This window comes from Capra hircus, chromosome 1, assembly GCF_001704415.2.
Source record: "Capra hircus breed San Clemente chromosome 1, ASM170441v1, whole genome shotgun sequence".
Taxonomy (NCBI): domain Eukaryota; kingdom Metazoa; phylum Chordata; class Mammalia; order Artiodactyla; family Bovidae; genus Capra; species Capra hircus.
In genome coordinates this window covers 107442080-107463611 of record NC_030808.1, presented here as the reverse complement: position 1 = coordinate 107463611, position 21532 = coordinate 107442080, and the positions used below count along the sequence as shown (strand labels likewise).

Below are 21532 nucleotides of genomic sequence, written 5' to 3'. Positions count from 1 at the left end.
GTCTTATAGGTCTTCATAGAACCATTCAAGTTCAGCTTCTTCAGCATTACTGGTTGGGGCATAGACTTGGATTACTGTGATATTGAATGGTTTGCCTTGGAAACGACCAGAGATCATTCTGTCGTTTTTGAGATTCCATCCAAGTACCGGATTTCAGACTCTTTTGTTGACCATGATGGCTTCTGCATTTCTTCTGAGGGACTCCTGCCCACAGTAGTAGATATAATGGTCATCTGAGTTAAATTCTCCCATTCCAGTCCATTTTAGTTCGCTGATTCCTAGACTGTCAATGTTCAGTCTTGCCATCTCCTGTTTGACCATTTCCAGTTTGCCTTGATTCATGGAACTGACATTCCAGGTTCCTATGCAATATTGCTCTTTATAGCATCGAACCTTGTTTCTATCACCAGTCACATCCACAACTGGATATTGTTTTTGCTTTGGCTCCATCCCTTCATTCTTTCTGGAGTTATTTCTCCACTGATCTCCAGTAGCATATTAGCCACCTACTGACCTGGGGAGTTCCTCTTTCCGTATCCTATCATACTGAATCACACAGATACAATTCTTAAGATAATGTCAGCTCTCTGGCGGCAAGTTAGAACCAGGGACTGTGCAAAGCTTAAAGGTCTTCAGTTTATTGCATAAATTCCTTTAATATTAAACTTCTATATGAGTGATATTAATCCTCAAATCAACTCTCCACATTTCTCAATATAGGAACTTGGGGGCTGCCAAAGTGGTGTATTAGGAGAATGGAGCTATAAGTTAATTTCTTTCTTTATATTTCTCTATTTTTTTCAACCTCCACAAGTAGGTAGCATATGTAGCTATATGATTATATGCAATTATATCTACATTTATATGTAAATATTTATTATATTTATAAATAAATATAGATAGCATGTTCTATCTGTATACTTATTTTTGAAAAATGTAAAAATTGTGAAAGGAAAAAGTGTTTCTTTATTGCATATCAAAATCTGAATTTCTTCTTCATTGTATCTCATCATATGCATGTCTCTTTATGGATCACTGTTGGATTTTTGCCTTCCGTCCGCTGCATCTCTACCCCTCCTTCATATATAACATTTATTCCTATCTCCTTTAAGCCACCCACATTCTGCAGCTGAATCTCAAAATTCACCATCTCCAACCAATCTTCCTCTATTAGTTGCATTCCAATATTCACTTTGACAAACTTATGTACTCTGCACTCACATATACTAGCCCATATGTTGCCTTTTTGATATAAAGACTTCACTAAGGCATAGTGAATGGGCTTTCCTAGTGGCTCTGATGGTAAAGAATATGCCTGCAGTGTGGGGGACCCGGATTCAATCCCTGAGTTGAGAAGATCCCCTGGAGAAGGAAATGGTAACCCACTCCAATATTCTTACCTGGAGAATTCCTTGGACAGAGAAGCCTAGACAGCTACCGTCCATGGAGTCGCAAAGAGTCAGACACACAAAGAGTCGGACATGGCTGAGCAACTAATACACACATAATTCACAAATAGACAAGCACATAAATCCTAAGTGCACAGCTGGACAAAATTTCACAAAGTGAGACTCAGGTCAAGAAACAAAGCACTGTCAGCAAGCCAGAAGCTCTCATCATGGTCCATTCCCCTGACTTCCCTCCCACTCCCACCGGGAGGAATCACTCTTTTGAATTGAAATTCAAATAATCACCACAGATTATTTTCCCCTGTACAGTGTGTACTCTTTTTATGCCTTGCTTCTTTCACCCAACGTCATAATTTTAAGATGAATTCTTGTTGTTCCACATGGCAGTACTTTGTTCATTTTTGTTCCTCTATAGTATTTCATTGAACAATCATTCCTAGTTTTGGAGTTTAACGGACATTTGGTTCACTTCAGTTTGGAGCTCCTATGAACAGTACTGACATGAGTGCTTTTATACATGTGTTGTGGAGAACAAAAGAACTTTTAAGTATATCTAGCAGTTGAATTGCCAGATCATGTAAGCACATGGGCTCAGCTTCAGTAGATAATTTCAAAGAATTTTCCAAACATGCTATGTTGCTTTTTATATTCTCTCAAGATGCAGTTCCCTGCTGGTCAGCCATGATTAGGCAGTCACTGTTGACAATCAGCCTGGTGGACAACCATACCACACCTAACTCCCGTGTGCAGCCTGTGGAGGTACCGCCTGCTTGTGTCTCTGTGAGTGCATGTGCGAGTGTATCTTCAGGGTATATACCCCCCACACACATCTAAGGGCCAGCATAGCCCTACTCATGAGAAGGCACCTCTTTTTTGTCCATGGGATGTACTCTTGAAAGTGAAAGTGTTAGTCGCTCAGCCATGTCTGACTCCGTGGGATCCCATGAATGAAACCCTCCAGGCTCCTCTGTCCATGGGATTTTCCAGGCAAGGATACTGGAGTTGTTTGCCATTTCCTTCTTTGGGGGATCTTCCTGACCCAGGGATTGAACCCGGGTCTCGTGCACAGGAGGCAGATTCTTTACCAACTGAACTACCAGGAAAGGATAACCCGCCATAAACTTCTTGAGAGAAAGAATCTTATACTATTGAAGTTTTTAGAATTTCTCCACAACTCATCCACCCCACTTTTCACCTCTCGTTAGTTTAGATGTTAATAATGTTATATTATTACACCTGACTATCGTTAGTTCAGTTCAGTTGCTCAGTCATGTCTGACTCTTTGCGACCCCATGAATCGCAGCACAACAGGTCTCCCTGTCCATCACCATCTCCCGGAGTTCATTCAGACTCATGTCCATCGAGTCAGTGATGCCATCCAGCCATCTCATCCTCTGTCGTCCCCTTCTCCTCCTGCCCACAATCTCTCCCAGCATCAGAGTCTTTTCCAATGAGTCAACTCTTCACATCAGGTGGCCAAAGTACTGGAGTTTCAACTTTAGCATCATTCCTTCCAAAGAAATCCCAGGGTTGAGCTCCTTCAGAATGGACTGGTTGGATCTCCTTGCAGTCCAAGGGACTCTCAGAGTCTTCTCCAACACCACAGTTCAAACGCATCAGTTCTCTCACATCCATACATGACCAGAGGAAAAACCATAATCTTGACTAGACGGACCTTAGTTGGCCAAGTAATGTCTCTGCTTTTCAATATGCTATCTAGGTTGGTCATAACTTTTCTTCCAAGGAGTAAGCGTCTTTTAATTTCATGGCTGCAATCACCATCTGCAGTGATTTTGGAGCCCAAAAACATAAAGTCTGACACTGTTTCCACTGTTTCCCCATCTATTTCCTATGAAGTGATGGTACAGGATGCTATGATCTTCATTTTCAGAGTGTTGAGCTTTAAGCCAACTTTTTTACTCTCCTCTTTCACTTTAATCAAGAGGCTTTTTAGTTCCTCTTCACTTTCTGCCATAAGGGTGGTGTCATCTGCATATCTGCATATCTGAAATATTGATATTTCTCCCAGCAATCTTGATTCCAGCTTGTGTTTCTTCCAGTCCAGCGTTTCTCATGATGTACTCTGCATAGAAGTTAAATAAGCAGGGTGACAATATACAGCCTTGACGTACTCCTTTTCCTATTTGAAACCAGTCTATTGTTCCATGTCCAGTTCTAACTGTTGCCTCCTGACCTGCATACAGTTTCTCAAGAGACAGGTCAGGTGGTCCAATATTCCCGTCTCTTGAAGAATTTTCCACAGTTTATTGTGATCCACACAGTCAAAGGCTTTGGCATAGTCAATAATGCAGAAATAAATGTTTTTCTGGAACTCTCTTGCTTTTTCCATGATCCAGCAGATGTTGGCAATTTGATCTCTGGTTCCTCTGCCTTTTCTAAAACCAGCTTGAACGTCAGGGAGTTCACGGTTCACATATTGCTGAAGCCTGGCTGGGAGAATTTTGAGCATCACTTTACTAGCATGTGAGATGAGTGCAATTGTGTGGTAGTTTGAGCATTCTTTGGCATTGCCTTTCGTTGGGATTGGAATGAAAACTGACCTTTTCCAGTCCTGTGGCCACTGTTGAGTTTTCCAAATTTGCTGGCATATTGAGTGCAGCACTTTCACAGCATCATCTTTCAGGATTTGAAACAGCTCAACTGGAATTCCATCACCTCCACTAGCTTTGTTCGTAGTGATGCTTTCTAAGGCCCACTTGACTTCACATTCCAGGATGTCTGGTTCTAGATGAATGATCACACTATCGTGATTATCTGGGTCATGAAGGTCTTTTTTGTACAGTTCTTCTGTGTATTCTTGCCACCTCTTCTTAATATCTTCTGCTTCTGTTAGGTCCATACCATTTCAGGCCTTTATGGAGCCCATCTTTGCATGAAATGTTCCCTTGTTATCTCTAATTTTCTTGAAGAGATCTCTAGTCTTTCCCATTCTGTTCTTGTCCTCCATTTCTTAGCATTGATCACTGAGGAAGGCTTTCTTATCTCTTCTTGCTATTCTTTGGAACTCTGCATTCAGATGCTTATATCTTTCCTTTTCTCCTTTGGTTTTCACCTCTCTTCTTTTCACAGCTATTTGTAAGGCCTCCCCAGACAGCCATTTTGCTTTTTTGCATTTCTTTTCCGTGGGGATGGTCTTGATCCCTGTCTCCTGTACAATGTCACGAACCTCCGTCCATAGTTCATCAGGCACTCTATCTATCTTATCTAGTCCCTTAAATCTATTTCTCACTTCCACTGTATAATCATAAGCGATTTGATTTAGGTCATACTTGAATGGTCTAGCGGTTTTCCCTACTTTCTTCAATTTAAGTCTGAATTTGGTAATAAGGAGTTCATGATCTGAGCCACAGTTAGCTCCCGGTCTTGTTTTTGTTGACTGTATAGAGCTTCTCCATCTTTGGCTGCAAAGAATATAATCCATCTGATTTCGGTGTTGACCATCTGGTGGTGTCCATGTGTAGAGTCTTCTCTTGTGTTGTTGGAAGAGGGTGTTTGCTATGACCAGTGCATTTTCTTTGCAGAACTCTATTAGCCTTTGCCCTGCTTCATTCCGCATTCCAAGGTCAAATTTGCCTGTTACTCCAGGTGTTTGTTGACTTCCTACTTTTGCATTCCTGTCCCTTATAATGAAAAGGACATCTTTTTAGGGTGTTAGTTCTAAAAGGTCTGTAGGTCTTCATAGAACCATTCAAGTTCAGCTTCTTCAGCATTACTGGTTGGGGCATAGACTTGGATTACTGTGATATTGAATGGTTTGCCTTGGAAACGACCAGAGATCGTTCTGTCGTTTTTGAGATTCCATCCAAGTACTGAATTTCAGACTCTTTTGTTGACCATGATGGCTACTCCATTTCTTCTGAGGGACTCCTGCCCGCAGTAGTAGATGTAATGGTCATCTGAGTTAAATTCACCCATTCCAGTCCATTTTAGTTAGCTGATTCCTAGAATGTCGACATTCACTCTTGCCGTCTCCTGTTTGACCACTTCCAATGGCATCACTGGCTCAATGGACGTGAATCTGAGTGAACTCCAGGAGTTGGTGATGGACAGGGAGGCCTGGCGTGCTGCGATTCATGGGGTCGCAAACAGTCGGACACGATTGAGCAACTGAACTGAACTGAACTGAATTTGCCTTGATTCATGGACCTGACATTCCAGGTTCCTATGCAATATTGCTCTTTATAACATTGGACCTTGCTTCTATCATCAGTCACATCCATAGCTGGGTATTGTTTTTGCTTTGGCTCCATCCCTTCATTCTTTCTGGGGTTATTTCTCCACTGATTTTCAGTAACGTGTTGGGCACCTCTTTCAGTATCCTATCATTTTGCCTTTTCATACTGTTCATGGGGTTCTCAAGGCAAGAATACTGAAGTGGTTTGCCGTTCCCTTCTCCAGTGGACCACATTCTGTCAGACTCTCCACCATGACCAGACTGTCTTGGGTTGCCCCACGGGCATGGCTTAGTTTCATTGAGTTAGACAAGGCTGTGGCCCTTGTGTGATTAGACTGACTAGTTTTCACAGATAGGCTGTATTGGTTAAATGTCTTATACTAGGGGACCTCTTCATCCTTACCTGGGCTCATAAGTTCTATTGACACCAATTGTTGTTCAGTGTTTTTATGGAGAAGACAAGCCTCTATATTTTACAGAAAGTGAAAGTCGTTGTCATGTCCAACTCTTTGTGACCCCATGTACTATACAGTCTATGGAATTCTCCAGGCCAGAATACTGGAGTGGGTAGCCTTTCCCTTCTCCATGGGATCTTCCCCACCCTGGTATAGGACCCAGGTCTCCCAGATTGCAGGCAGATTCATCTGCTGAGACACAAGGGAAGGCCTGCATCCTCCTTAAAAGTGCATTTTTTTCTTTCCTTCACTTTAGGCTTTAAACAAGTGGAATGGAAGGTCCTGTTTGATGAAATGATACCATATTATGTGGTTACACTAAGTGCATGTAATGTACATTTATATTCCCAACATTCTTCACATGTGAGCATCTCAGTATTAAAATTCTCACTGGTAAAATTCACAGTGGGGTAACCATTTCCCATGTATATATATATATATATATATATATATATATATATATATCAGGGCAAGCATGATTGAGAGGCTTTTGCATTCTATTCTGCTTGAAGTAATTTTTATTTATGAAATAAATAGAAAGATTCTCCTCAAAGTAATAGATTTTCTAGAGATTACATAATATTTAAGGGAATAAACTAATTTGCCATTCTAATATTTTGCTTCCCAGAAGAACATATTGGAATGTGGAATTTATTCAAGGCGGAGAAAGGGCAGCCTCACACACTTGGGACTGTGCTGGCCATTTGTGCTTGACTCTGGGCAAGCTCCTTAACCTGTCTGTATCTCAGATTCCTCCCAGGGCACAGATGGGGGTGTTTTTCATCCTACTCTTTCTCACAAAGTGTTGGATGAATTACAAACAATGCTGTAATGAACATTCTTAGGCACATTTATTCATATAATAAGTATTTATTGAGAACTTAACCATGGACCATGTATGTACTAGGTCCTAAGGAAACTGTAGAGAAGAAAAACAACCAAAAAGCCTGCCTTTGTGAACTTACGTTCCATAAGTAAGTAAATAAATTCAATGTGTGTTATGTGCTCAGTCATTCAGTCTTGTCTGACTGTTCGCAATCCCATGGACTGTATGTAGCCTGCCAGGCTCCTCTGTCCATGGGATTCTCAGGGCAAGAATACTGGAGTGGGTTGTCATTTCCTACTTCAGGGGAATCTTCCTCACCAGGGATTGAACCCATGTCTCCTGGGTCTCCTGCATTGGAGGATTCTTCACCACTTGAGCCACCTGAGAAGCCCCCAAATAAATTAAATGTACATTATGTTAGTGATAAGTGCTAAGGCTAAAAAAAAAAAAAAATAGGATGGAAAAGGAGGTAGAGAATAGAGGAGCCAGAAAGACCTCCTTGAGATGTTGACATTCAAATAAGTGCTGGAGGGAAATGAAGAAGGAGCCGTGGCAGTACCTTGAGGAAGAGCTGTTCAGGCAGACAAGGCAGGCAGCAGGTGCTGAGGCCCTGCGCTAGGGGTGTGCCCAGAGTGCTCTAGGAACCAGGAGGCCAGCACAGCTGAGGTGGACAGAGTAAAAGGAAGGATAGGAGAGAATGGAGTCAGAGAGGTAAGCCAGAGCAGACCGCAGAGGCCACGTGACCATGAGCACAGGTGTGAGGGTTTCTCCAGGGTATATCACCCTGGAGTGGTATTCCTGGGGTATAGATATGACCAGTATCCGCAGCATCTGCAGTTTTCCTAGATATTGTCAAATTGTTCCTAAGCACACCATTTTACACTTTCATAAGCTTTTATTTGAATTCCTGCTCTGCATCTTTCCAATTCTTATTTTTAGCCTTTTAAATCTTTGGTCATTTGGTGGATATGAAATGCTGCTACTGCTACTGCTGCTAAGTCGCTTCAGTCGTGTCCGACTCTGTGCTACCTACTGTCATTTCAGTACGTGTTTCCTTAACTGCTAATAGTGTGATGATCTTTCCATGTGCTTGTTGGTCATTCCAGATTTCTCCTTTTTTATACTTTCATATATATATTCATTGGCTGTGCTGGGTCTTCGTTGCTGCACAGGCTTTTCTCTGTGAAAAGAGAGCGGAGGCCACTCTCTGGTTGCAGCATGCAGGCTTCTCACTGTGGTGGCTTCTCTTGTCACGGAGCACGGGCTCTAGAGTGTGCCGACTTCAGTAGCTGCTGCACGTGGGCTCAGCGTTGCGGCTCCCCGGCTCTAGGGCATCGCTGAAGAATTGCGGTGAACAGGCTTAGTTACTCCACAGCACGTGGGGTCTTCCCGGACCAGGGGTCACACCTGTGTCTCCTACGTTGGCAGATGGAGTCTTTATCACTGAGCCTCCTGGGAAGCCACAGATTTCTCCTTTTCTAAAGTTTGTTCACATTTTAATTTTCTATTATGTTGTTTGCTTTTTCCTATTCACATGAAACTTGTCTATATGTCTGAGCAGTCATTCTTGTCAGGTAGATATACTGCTTCTCTATTCTCCAAGCCTGTGACTTCTCTGCGTTTGTTCTTATGGTGTGTGTTAATGCACAGAATTAAATGTTAATGTATTCAAATTTGCCAGTCTTTTCATTTATGGTTTATGTTTTTGTCTTCTTTAAGGATTTCTTTCCTACATAGAAGATATTTGTTACCTCTATAGTTTCTCCTAATGATCTAAAATTTTAGTTTTTACATAACAGAATTGTGTCTCCCTGGAATGGTTTGAGGTGAAGGTTTATTTTTCTTTTGCCATGCGGCTCACCAAGTGATGAAGTGGCAGCTTTATAATTTATTAAGTTTCCATATAGTTGCGAGTACCTTCCTGGATTTTTCAACCCTTCCATTGGTCAAAATTGTCTTTCTCTACAACAGTACCATATTATCTTAGTTACTACAACTTTTTAATAAATCTTGGGCAAGTGAACAGTTTTCCCCACCTTTGTCAAAATTGTCTTGGATATCATTGACACTTTGCTCTCTCAAGAAAATTTTAAATGATTTTGTCATGTTCTACAAATTATTTTGTCAGGAAAATCTCTTGGGATTTTTATTGGAATTGCATTGAATTTAAGGGCATCGATATCTTTATGATATTGGGTCAATTTATTGTAAATGTGACATATCTTTTCATTTACTTAGGGTTTTTTTTTGTTTTATTCATTAAAATTTTGTAGTTTTCACAGTATACTTAATGTACATATTTTGTTGGTTTTATTCTTAGGAGTCATTTTTTCTGATGATTGTAAATGGCACTTCTTTTTATATTTTTGTATTTTGTCACCGTTGGTTCCTGGTGAATAAGGAGTACATTTTTGTTGCATTGATCTGATATCCAGTAAGCCTATTGAACTCCCTTATTAATCCTAGTAATTTTACTATAGGTACTCTTGGGTTTTCTATGTACAAAATTATATTTTCTGAGAATAAGAACAATTTTCTTTCTTCCTCTGTAACTCCTATTGATTTTATTTCTTTACCTCCTTCTAATCCTTTGACTCAGTATAATTTTGAAGCAGAGGTGATGGTATTTTTGTCCCATTCCTAATTTTAAAAGAATGAGTCTAACATTTCACTACTATGTATTTACTATGGAGGCATTTTATTGATGCCTCTCATAAGCTTAATGAAACTCCTTTCTATTTTTAGTTCGCTAAGAATCTTTATCATGAATAATGAATTTTATCACGTGCCTCTTCAGCTTTTATAGAGATGATCATATAATTTTTTAAATTGGGTTATAGTGGCTTTACAATGTTGTGTTAGTTTCTGCTGTACAATGAAGTGAATCAACTATATGTGTGTATATATATATATATAGCCCATATCCCTTTTGGACCTCCCTCCCACCCCACCCCATCCCACTCCTCTAGGCCATCACAGAACACTGAACTGAACTTCCTGTGCTATGCAGCAGCTCCCGACTAGCTAGCTGTTTTACACATGGTAGTGTATATGTGCTAATTCCAGTCTCCCAGTTTATCCTACCCGCTTTACCCCTCCATGTCCACATGATTTTACTTCTAAATTTGATAAGGTAAATTTTACTGGTGAATTTTTTCATTGTCATAATGCTCTTTCTAATTGATTAATGGAATTGATTTGTTAATATTTTAGGTCAATTTTCTTCTTAATATTCCTGTTTGAGGGGAAAAAATGTATTTTTTTAATTGGTGGGGACAAGCCTATGTATGTGTGTGTGTGTCTGAAATATCAAGGCTATTAACCATATTGTTAAGTTTTTCTATATCCTTTCCAAATTTTTATCTGCTTCATCTATCAATTACTGAGAGTAATATATTCAGATTTCCCTCAACAATTATGGATTTGTCATTTTTTTCCTGTAAATATGTAAATTTCATCTATGAATATTTTATTAGGCATATACAAGTTAGAAATGTTATGTCTTTTTAGTGGAATAAGGCTTTATGTGTGATTCTCTTTAGCTATAAGATTTTTTGCCTTAAAAACTATTTTATCTAATATTAATTTTGCAGCAAAATTTCCCTTCGGGTTAGAATTTACACTGTGTATTCTCTTGCATCTTTTTCCATTCAACATCCCAGTGTCCCAGTGTCCCAGTGTTTTAGATGCCTCCCTCAGAGCTTTGGTGGATTTCTTATAAACTAATCTAACTCCCCACCAGCAAGTTTAGACTACATAGATTCACTGTAATTATCATTAAATTTAAGTTCTACCATATTACTTTGTGTTAGTTTTCCTGAAATTCTCTGTATTTTTACTCCCTTCTCTCCTTATTATTTAGATTGAATTTTCTTAATTCTATTTTTTCTTCTTTCCTCATAATGTTTACTTTAAGAGTCCAAGTTATTCAATAATTTTATACTTGTCTTAACAATGATAAATTTTGATCATTCTCTTTCCTCAGTATTTTATTGATTTTTAATATTTGTGCCCCATTTTTCTGCACCAGAAGCTAATCATTAATATCATTTTGTTATTGTTTTATACAGTCGGTGTTTACATATGTTTAACTTTATGTTTTCCAATTACCATATTCATTAGTCCTTCCTATACCTCTGTTTGTTCTTCTGGGCTCAATTTCATTTTTCAGAGGGCTCATTCTTTGAAAGTTCATTTAGTGATTACCTCTCAGATTTTTTGTTTTCTTTTTCTTGAATGATAGGTTGATAGATATTTTCTCTTAGCATTCCAAGCCATCCTCTAGCTCCTGTGTTTACTATAGAAAATTCTGCTATCACTCTAATGCTATGCTTTTGAAATAATTCATCTTTTCTCCCTGCTGCTTTTATCTTTTCTTTTGTCTTTTATTTCTGCAGTTGCATTTTTGTACTTTGATGTGTCTACATGTGGATTCATCATTATTTATCTGCTAGGGATTTGTTGCATTTCATAACTTTGAGTGTCCAATTTGTTTATCAGTTACGTAAGACTGTCAGTATCTTTTTGAATGTCAATTGTCCCCCATTTTTTCTACTTTCTCCATCTGGCACTCCAGGTAGAGATTTTGTTACCTCCTTTTCCTTATAGACGAAATTTTTTAGTCTAGCCTTTCACTGAAGCGTGAGCCTTCCATGATCCTGGCTTTTTGGAAGGATCTCAGTTTCAGCTCCTAATTTTGGGTGGGCCCAAGGCTTTGCCTCCTTTTTCTTACCTACCCCCACCTTCTGCATGGAATGGTACGCCTGCATGCTCAGTCACGTCCGATTCTTTGTGACCCTATGGACCGTAGCCCCCCAGGCTTCTCTGTCCATGAGATTATCCTGGCAAGAATACTGTAGTAGGTTGTTATTTTCTCCTCCAGGGGATTCTCCCAACCCAAGGATCAAACCTGCATCTGCTGCATCTCCTGCGCTGGCAGGTGGATTCTTTGTCACTGAGCCACCTGGGCAGCCCCACTTCGTGCATACATTTGTTGAATTACATGCTCTCATTGACAAACATTGGCAGATACCCTGAGAACAGCCTCATCTAACCACTGCCATTCTGCTTATTTTTGCCCCTGAGGTTTTTCCCTAAGAAGATGTTTCTTGCATTTAATATAGCACGTCTGTGTGCTTTGTAGCTGAAAGGTTCACATATAAAATCTAGACTATGATATCACTGGAAATGAAGCTCTAGCCTTTTTAATTCAGAGAAGGCGATGGCACCCCACTCCAGTACTCTTGCCTGGAAAATCCCATGGACAGAGGAGCCTGGTGGGCTGCAGTCCATGGGGTTGTGAAGAGTCGGACACGACTGAAGTGACTTAGCAGCAGCAGCCTGTTTTGTTATAGTTTTAAAGTTTCTCAGCTCTTTCCATTCTTGGTCACATGATAAAATAACAAAATTTTCATGATTCTAAAGCACCTTTCAGATCTACAAAATGTTATTAGAAATTGCTCTTCCCTACCATCAGCTAAGGATTCATCTGCAAACTCCCCTCAACAGAAGGAGTGGGGGAAATAAAAGACAAACTATCAGGTGGGCCTGTGTGATTACCCTCTGCTCCCTCTCTTGCCCTGTTGCTGAAGTTCACCCTAAGTGTTGAATGCTGTTCATTTTGTCAAATAATTCCACTAACATTTCTGAGCACCCAAATTTACTGTGCTTAATTTGCTGAGGAGTCACCCATCTCAAAGTATGAATATCATAAAATTCCAGAGAAAAGATGTTTCTTACTCTAAGGAACTTAGAAAAAGTATAGCTATCTAAGCCTTCACATTACTGACAATTACTTTCTTGTATATGAATGAATAGTAGAATTGGAATGAAGCAGCTGTACCAGAGATTTCTCTTGGACTACCTATCTACATCTTTATGGAAAAGAATCAGGAATTGAATTCTCTCTCAGGACTGCTGGTCTGTTTCATTCACTGTCCTACCTTGAAGGCAGCTAGAAGGGAGACAAGATCTCATCCCTTTGCAGATAATTATTGTATTAGCTATTCTTCACTGGGAAGGACCAGATGAACAGCAGATTTCTCCACAGAAAATCCTGGATTGTCCCAACAACAGTTAAAATTTTGGTAAAAAGTCACCAGTACGTACTGATCATTTGAGAAAGAAGTGTTTAGACAAAATATTTAAGCAACTTTTCATATGGAATAGAAAGTAAAAAAAAAAGAAAAGTTTTACCCAATATCTAGAGCAGTGTTCCTCAGTACTTAATGAGCATATGAATCACAAAGGGTTCTTGTTAAAATGAACGTGCTACTTCCGGAGGTGAGCTGGGGAGGGGAAGCACTGAGATCCCACCCAACAAATTCACAAGTGATACAGATGCTATAAGTGAACCTCACTTTAAGGGACACAGACCTAGATGACTGAAGCATACGGGTTATATTTGAATCATCTAGATCTGGGCTATTTATATTTAATACAGCAGCCACCAGCCACAAGTGGCACCCGAGCACTTGAAAATGGCCAGTCTAAGTTGAGATGCACTGTAACTATAAATATACACTGAGTTTTGATGATGATAAGAAAGAAAGATATGAATTAGTTTTTAAATTTTGGTTTCACATTGAAATAATACTTTGAACATATTGGGCTAACTAAAATACATTACTAAAATTAATTTCATTTACTTTGTTTGATGCGACCATTAGAAAATTTTAAATTCAACATGTGACTCCTATTTGTGGCTCATATTGTTCCTATATTCGTTTCCTACTGCTGCTGTAAGTTAAATATAAGTTACATCATGAGAAACACTGGACTGGAAGAAACACAAGCTGGAATCAAGATTGCCGGGAGAAATATCAATAACCTCAGATATGCAGATGACACCACCCTTATGGCAGAAAGTGAAGAGGAACTAAAAAGCCTCTTGATGAAAGTGAAAGAGGAGAGTGAAAAAGTTGGCTTAAAGCTCAACATTCAGAAAACGAAGATCATGGCATCTGGTCCCATCAGTTCATGGGAAATAGATGGGGAAACAGTGGAAACAGTGTCAGACTTTATGTTTTTTGGCTCCAAAATCACTGCAGATAGTGATTGCAGACATGAAATTAAAAGACGCTTACTCCTTGGAAGAAAAGTTATGACCAACCTAGATAGCATATTGAAAAGCAGAGACATTACTTTGCCAACTAAGGTCTGTCTAGTCAAGGCCATGATTTTTCCTGTGGTCATGTATGGATGTGAGAGTTGGACTGTGAAAAAGGCTGAGCGCCAAAGAATTGATTCTTTTGAACTGTGGTGTTGGAGAAGACTCCTGAGAGTCCCTTGGACTGCAAGGAGATCCAACCAGTCCATTCTGAAGGAGATCAACCCTGGGATTTCTTTGGAAGGACTGATGCTAAAGTTGAAACTCCAGTACTTTGGCCACCTGATGTGAAGAGTTGACTCATTGGAAAAGACTCTGATGCTGGGAGGGATTGGGGGCAGGAGAAGAAGGGAACGACAGAGGATGAGATGGCTGGATGGCATCATGGACTCAATGGACGTGAGTCTGAGTGAACTCCGGGAGATGGTGATGGACAGGGAGGCCTGGCATGCTGCGATTCATGGGGTCGCAAAGAGTCGGACACGACTGAGTGACTGAACTGAACTGAACTGCTGCTGTAACAAATTATCGCAAATGCAGTGGCTTAAAACAAAACAAATTTGCTAGTTTTCAGTTCTGAAGGTCAGAACTCCTAAAATCAAGGGGTAAGCAGGGATCTAAGAAATACTGTTTCCTTGCCTTTTCCAGCTTTTGAAGATCTCTCACATTCCTTGACTTGTGTTCCCTGCCTCCATCTCCTAAATCAGCAGCACAGTATATATATATATATATTTTTAATCTTTCATCCTTTTATTCTCCCCCAGAAATTTGACTTACAGGACAAAATACCAAATGGAAAATTCTCATCAAAACAAATATAAAAACCAGAGTTTAAAAAGCAAAAACGGACCCTCAACTTCACCACCATGACTTAAATATTTTTTCTGCTACTTGATTGCTTGTTTATACATGTAAATACATTAATAGATGTGAAACTGTAGGAGAGACACATTATGATCTTTCATCTACCATCTGTTTGTTTCCAGCTGCATTTCAGATGCACAGAGTTGGATTGATATAATCAATCATCTACGGCTGCCTTGGGGAACATCAACTTCATCAATTAATCCATGGTCCCTCGTTATGAAGTTTAGGTTCTTGGTTAGTTCCCTTCCTTTCAGATCCTTGTGCTGTGCTCCACCATAGACACCCAGGCTTGTACATTTAAGGCGTTTCCTTCCAGTATAGATTCTCTGCCTTTATTGATAGCACAGTATCTTTTAAACCTCTCTTTCTCTCTCTCTCCTTCCCTCCCTTCCTCTTTTCTCCGTCCGGTGCTCTCTCACATACATACGCTTCTGCTTCTGTCATCACATCTCCTTCTCGCAATCTGATTCTCCTACCTTTTTTTTCTTTAATTTTTCTTTTATATTGGAGTATAGTTGATTTACAATGCTATATTAGTTTCAGGGGTACAGCAAAGTGATTTTATACATATACATATATTTATTCCTTTTCAAACTATTTTTCCCATTTAGCTTAATAGAGCATATTATTGAGCAGAGTTCCCTGTGCTATACAATAGGTCCTTATTCGTTGTCTATTTTAAATATAGCAGTATGTAAATGTCAATCCTAACCTCCCAATTTATAAGGATGTTTGTGAAGACAGTGGACCCACCTAGATAATCCAGGATAATCTCCCTTCTCAAGCCCCTTGGCTTCATCACATTTACAGTGGGGCTCCTTTTGCTGAGTAAAATACTCAGACTCCGGAGATTAGGATGTGACTGTCTTGATGGGGGGATGTCATTTTGTCTACCACCGTTTCTGGTGAAGAGCACTGATCTAGATTTAGTTTTGCATTAAACAACAGCCAGTTGTATTCCTTAGTCACTATGCAAACAGAAGCAGGAATATAAGATGAGGAGTTTAATTATTTTGGTATCACAATTCCAAACATCAGGTTAAAAAACCCTAAATTTATTTTGGGGTGAAGTACTTCAAATTTTTGCACAGATTCAAAGTCAAATAAGGTTTCGTGGTTGGAAATACAGGCAAAAAATGCAGACTCCTGGATCTTCCTTCTAATTCAAGAGATTTCTGCGGCCGTTACTTAATTCAGCCTATTAACTGACAGATGAAGATTGATGAATATAAAGGATAAACTCTGGAGAGATGAGCTAAAATCCAGTTATATCATAATATGTCTGAAAATCTTTGAATATTTAGGGGAGCTCATCTGCCTTGTAAATTATTCATAAATATATTTTACAAGTACTTGCTATATGTGAGGCAATATGGGAGACTAGAATATATCTGGACTCTACGAGCTCATAAGCTAGCCAGGAAATAAGACATGAATCACTAATGGTCAATATCCCAAATAGGAAATAAATATCACTTGCATGGTGGTAATAACAAGGCTTTAAGAAAATGGAAGAACTGCTGGCAAGGTCTTCTTAGCTCAAAAGGATCAGGGAAAATTCACTGGAACAAGTAGAATATGGCTTGGGTCTTTAAGAATGGAAATTGATCTGGATCCCTTAAGCATAGGATTCCAAACAATCCTATGACTCTTCTGTTAAGAGGCACATTTTTTAAATACTGGGGTTGATAGCATTGAGTTTCCTTTTTTTTTCTTTCTTTTTCTTTCACTTCTTAAACATTAACCTTGAAGGTTAAGTCAATGGAGGAAGTGAAGGACGCATAAAATGAGGGCAAGGGAAAAAAAGAAAAAATGGAAATTATTGCAGTATTTTACCCGCATACTTCTTGTCTACAATAAAGAATAATCCGTGCTTAGATATGAGGAATACTTTCACAAACTAGCTTGTCAGAATGACATAAAATGGCCAATTTTCAGGATAGTGAAGGCATATAGTCTAACTTACTATACATTTCAAGGCATTTAAAATTTCTGCTGTGTTCTAAGTGTACATTCTTGCAGCAAATTTCCATATTCATAAATTATACATAGATCCACATTATCATCTTATCTATGTATTCATCCATCCATCTATTAAATAGCAACTTTATCCTGAGGGCCCTACCAGGATTCCAATTTGAGGAACCGGTGGGGAACAACCTGATAATCCAAAGCCCTGTTTTGTCATGATTATTAGTTAAGCATCCATAAATGCCAGTTGGTTATGAGGCCTCTTGCTTTGGCTTGTTCTGGAGCTCATGTGCCTGGACAGCAGTTTGTCCCCACCCAAAGAAGGAGCAGATGTAGACAACGTCTGCGCTAAGCTGTGACAATGAGGGCGGACCCACAGAGCCAGAGCTGCTTTAGACACTCCAGAATAGAATTACAACAGCTGTCTCTTTACAAGGCTATTGAGATGGCTCATAAAATATTTATTGGGTGAAATATAGAATGTCTCACAAATGTTATCAAATATTTTCAGCAACAACAAAAATAAAATAAGGCTACAGTGAAGTGATAGTGTTAGTCTCTCTGTCGTGTCTGACTCTTTGGAACCTCATGGACTATACAGCCCACCAGGCTCCTCTGTCCGTGGGATTTCCCAGGCAAGAATACTGGAGTGGATTGCCATTTCCTCCCCCAGGGGATCTTCCCAACTCAGAAATTGAACCCAAGTCTCCTGTATTGGCAGGCAGATTCTTTACTACTAGTGCCATTTGGAAAGCCTGTGGTAATAGCACACCTCTCTGAAAACCTGTTTTTTTTAAGAACTTCAGCCTGCTGCTCTGAAAAACTTGCCTTGGAGTATGCCTCATCCCTCTTCATTGCCTTTATTCTACAGTTCACATCAGTAGCTGAGCAATGTTCATAGCCTTTCCTTGTAGATAAATATTAAAAACTATTTGGAGAGAGCTTTTGCTTCTGGGAATATGCTGGAGACCTGAGTTCGATCCCTGGGTTGGGAAGAAACCTTGGAGAAGGAAATGGCAACCCACTCCAGTATTCTTGCCTGGAGAATCCCATGGAAGGGAGGAGCCTGGTAGGCTATAGTCCATGGGGTCGCAAAGAGTCGGACACGACTGAGTGACTTCACTTTCTTTCACTTTCACTTTTGCTTCTGGGAATATGGGATAGATGTTCTTTTCCCTATCCCTCCCCATAGGTGCAACTACAAATCCTGGACCTTATATATAAAATGAACATAAGAAGACACTGAAAGGAGGAGAAAGAAGGCAGAATGGCTAGAGACCCAGGGAGCCACAGAATTACACAGTGCTGGGTTTCCTGGATTTTCAGTTTCATATATCCCATACTTAGAGCTGAAGAAACCAGCCAACCAGAAACACCATTGGGTGAAGGGGGGAAAAAAGCTTCAGTGAAAAGCCTGCTCTGTCTGGCCAAAAGCACAGTGAGGAGGAATCTTGTAAGACAGAAACATTTATACAATACCAATCCACCCGAGTCTAACACTACTGAGAAAACTATAGCCCCAAATCCCATGGATGGAGGAGCCTGGTGGGCTGTAGTCCATGGGGTCGCTAAGAATCAGACATGACTGAGCGACTTCCCTTTCACTTTTCACTTCCATGCATTGGAGAAGGAAATGGCAACCCACTCCAGTGTTCTTGCCTGGAGAATCCCAGGGACAGGGGAGCCTGGTAGGCTGCCGTCTATGGGGTCACACAGAGTCGAACACGACTGAAGCAACTTAGCAGTAAGCAGCATGCCTGCCCATGCCAGTAAAGACCCAGTGGAGAGTCTTTGCTTCTGCCCTCTTGAGGCTGCAGTGAGGAGCTTCTAACTCCTCACTGTAACTCTGACCTCCTAACTCTAACCCCGAAGTGTTAGCGGAGGTGAAGTAAAGCACTGGACTTTCATCCCCATCGACAGGAACCAGTGACATGTCCTCCACTCGGAGTTAGCAAAGAACACCACATTATGGAGAAGCTGGGGCTTCCACTCCACCTCCTAAAGAATCAGTCTAAAATTTATATGCAAAGGAATTCAAATATCTAAAACAATTTTTTAACAGAAAAGCAAACTGGGAAGAAACAGTCTACCCAGTATTATCTAGCTATGGTAATCAAGACTGTGGTATTGGCAGAATGAGAGGCATATACATCAATGAATATGACTCTACAGTTATCTCAAAATGAAAGGTTTAACTTTTAAAAAATTATTTGTGCTACAGTCAACTTGTTCCTGGGCTTCCCTGGAGGCCTAGAGGTTAAAGCATCTGCCTACAATGTGGGAGACCTGGGTTCAATCCCTGGGTTGGGAAGATCCACTGGAGGAGGAAATGGCAACCCACCCCAGTATTCTTGCCTGGAGAATCCCATGGATGGAAGAGCCTGGTGGACTACTGTCCACAGGGTCACAAAGAGTCGGACACAACTGAGCGACTTCACACACACACACACACACACAACTTGTTCCTATAAGGCTCTTTTTTTTTGTCTTTTTATGAACTTGTATGCTATGGAAAATATTGCAGAGGAGTTGGGTTTTCTCCCTATACAAAAAGTCTTCACCAGTTGAAGAAACCATTATTTAAACATACAAACTGTGAATCATGCTTATGTAACACAGCCTCATATTTTAAAATGTTTTGAATATTATTGGTGAGGTCAAAGTCCAGATGCAAAGCCAAAATTGTCAACTATCCGGTTTTAACTTGGCTTAGTTATTTAGATTTTGCTATATGACAAAATAAGAACAATTTGTAAATTCAGAAATGTGTTCTATTTATAGTTGTACTCTGAAAATTAACCAGAAATTAAGTGAGAACCAGAGTCAACACTACCTGTGTCAACAAATAATGAGATTGAGATGGTCAGGGCTACATTATAAAATGTACATATGATACATATGGCACACTTTTATTTTAAGAGAAAAAAAGCATACTCTGAAAATTCATGGCCATTATTCTTTTTTACAGTTTTTATTTCTTTATTTATCTTTGGTTGTGCTGGGTCTGTTTTGCTGCTCTGGAGTTTCCTCTAGTTGCGGCGATTGGGAGCTCCTCTCTAGTTGCAGTCCTCGGGCTGGGCTTCTCATTGCAGTGGCTTCTCTTGTTGCAGAGCACAGACTCTAAGGCAGGGGGCTCAGCAGTTTCAGTGTGCAGGCTTAGTTGTTCTCTGGTGAGTGGAATCTTCCTGGGCCAGGGATCGAACCCACGTCCCTTGCATTGGCGGGTGGATTCTTGACTGCTGAGCCACCAGGGAAGTCCCATGGCCATTATTCTTAACTGATGGGAACTAATTGTAATTCAAGACAGCTCACTAAAGACAGCTCATTAAATGCAAATTAGCATTCATTAATATAGTTGGTGATTGTTCCTTTCTGATCAGGGCCCTATATTCAGCATTAATCAGTAAGCACACTATCCAGTTGGTTACCTTAGTTTTTACTTTTAATGTGTTATTTCCTTGATATGGAAAACAGTCAATTTATTTAAAAGCTGTGCATCCTCCAGCCACATTCCTGTTAAAATTGTGTTGATTTTGACCTTCATATATCAAAGTGAAAGTGTTAGTCATGCAGTCAAGTCTCTTTGTGATCCCATGGACTGTAGCCCACCAGGCTCCTCTGTCCATGGAATTCTCCAGACAAGAATACTGGAGTGGGTTGCCATGCCCTTCTCCGAAGGATCTTCCCACCCAGGGATTGAACCCAGGTCTCCTGCATTGCAGGTAGATTCTTTACTATCTGTGCCACCTGGAAAGCCCTCATATGTAGATTATACTAATATCAAACTTGTGTGCAGCACTTTAGGATTTAAAAGCACAGTCACATAAGCTATCACATGTCCCTCCAACAAGCCCCTTAACTGGAATCATTGTACAGATTTTCCAAGGAGTATAAGTGACTTTCCAAAGCTTATACAGCAATGAGACCCAGCAAAAACTCTTAAAGTATACGTCACGGTCCCAAGCTGAGCAACTTTTCCCAATCACCAAACTGACTTCCTGTAGGTGACTATCAAATTCACAAAGCAGTCCCACTGATTGAATAATGCTTTCATTAGCAATGGATACTCCTCTGGGAATACCTTCACAAAAAGCAAAAAATAATATTTTAAAAGCAGTGATCACTATTTCTTTTGATGAGTACAATATCAGCTAAACATTATGGATATATATTTATTTGAAACATGAGCTTCGCCAAAATGAGTATAGTTGCTTTGACTTCAGCTGGCAAAAGGGAACTGTCTCCAAACTGAAAACAAAACAAAGCAGAGAAAATGGAAGAGAAATGCGTAACTGAAAGTGACTTGGTAATTGCTCCAATATATGAGACACTGCTTTATCATTTATATCTCCCCAAGGCCTGATATTCCTTAATCAGGCACACTCAGAAATCAGCATCTCTGAGTCAATGAACGCTTTGGGCTGCTCTCGATCCTCCCTGGTAGGAACGACCAGCAAGTGTTTGTCGAAATGAAATGATTACCTTAGTTTTATGCGTGTTTTTAATCATTCCCCAGTTGTCCTCTCTTGCCCATTGGAGCATGTCTGTGTCCTCATTATTTGCATCTTTCACATGTCAATGGCCTCCTTCTTCTCTTGCTGAGTACCTCTTCTCTGAGGTGTCCCAGTAATGCATAATTGCCCATGTCCAGCCTATAGATCAAACTCCAATCTAATTTGCAAAACCAAGTAAATGCAAAGT

At 40.0% G+C, this 21532-nt stretch overlaps 1 pseudogene; it reads left to right on the top strand.

Annotated features, from left to right (window-relative positions):
* LOC102178770 overlaps positions 2091-21532 on the top strand; it is a 195015-nt pseudogene continuing 175573 nt past the window's right edge.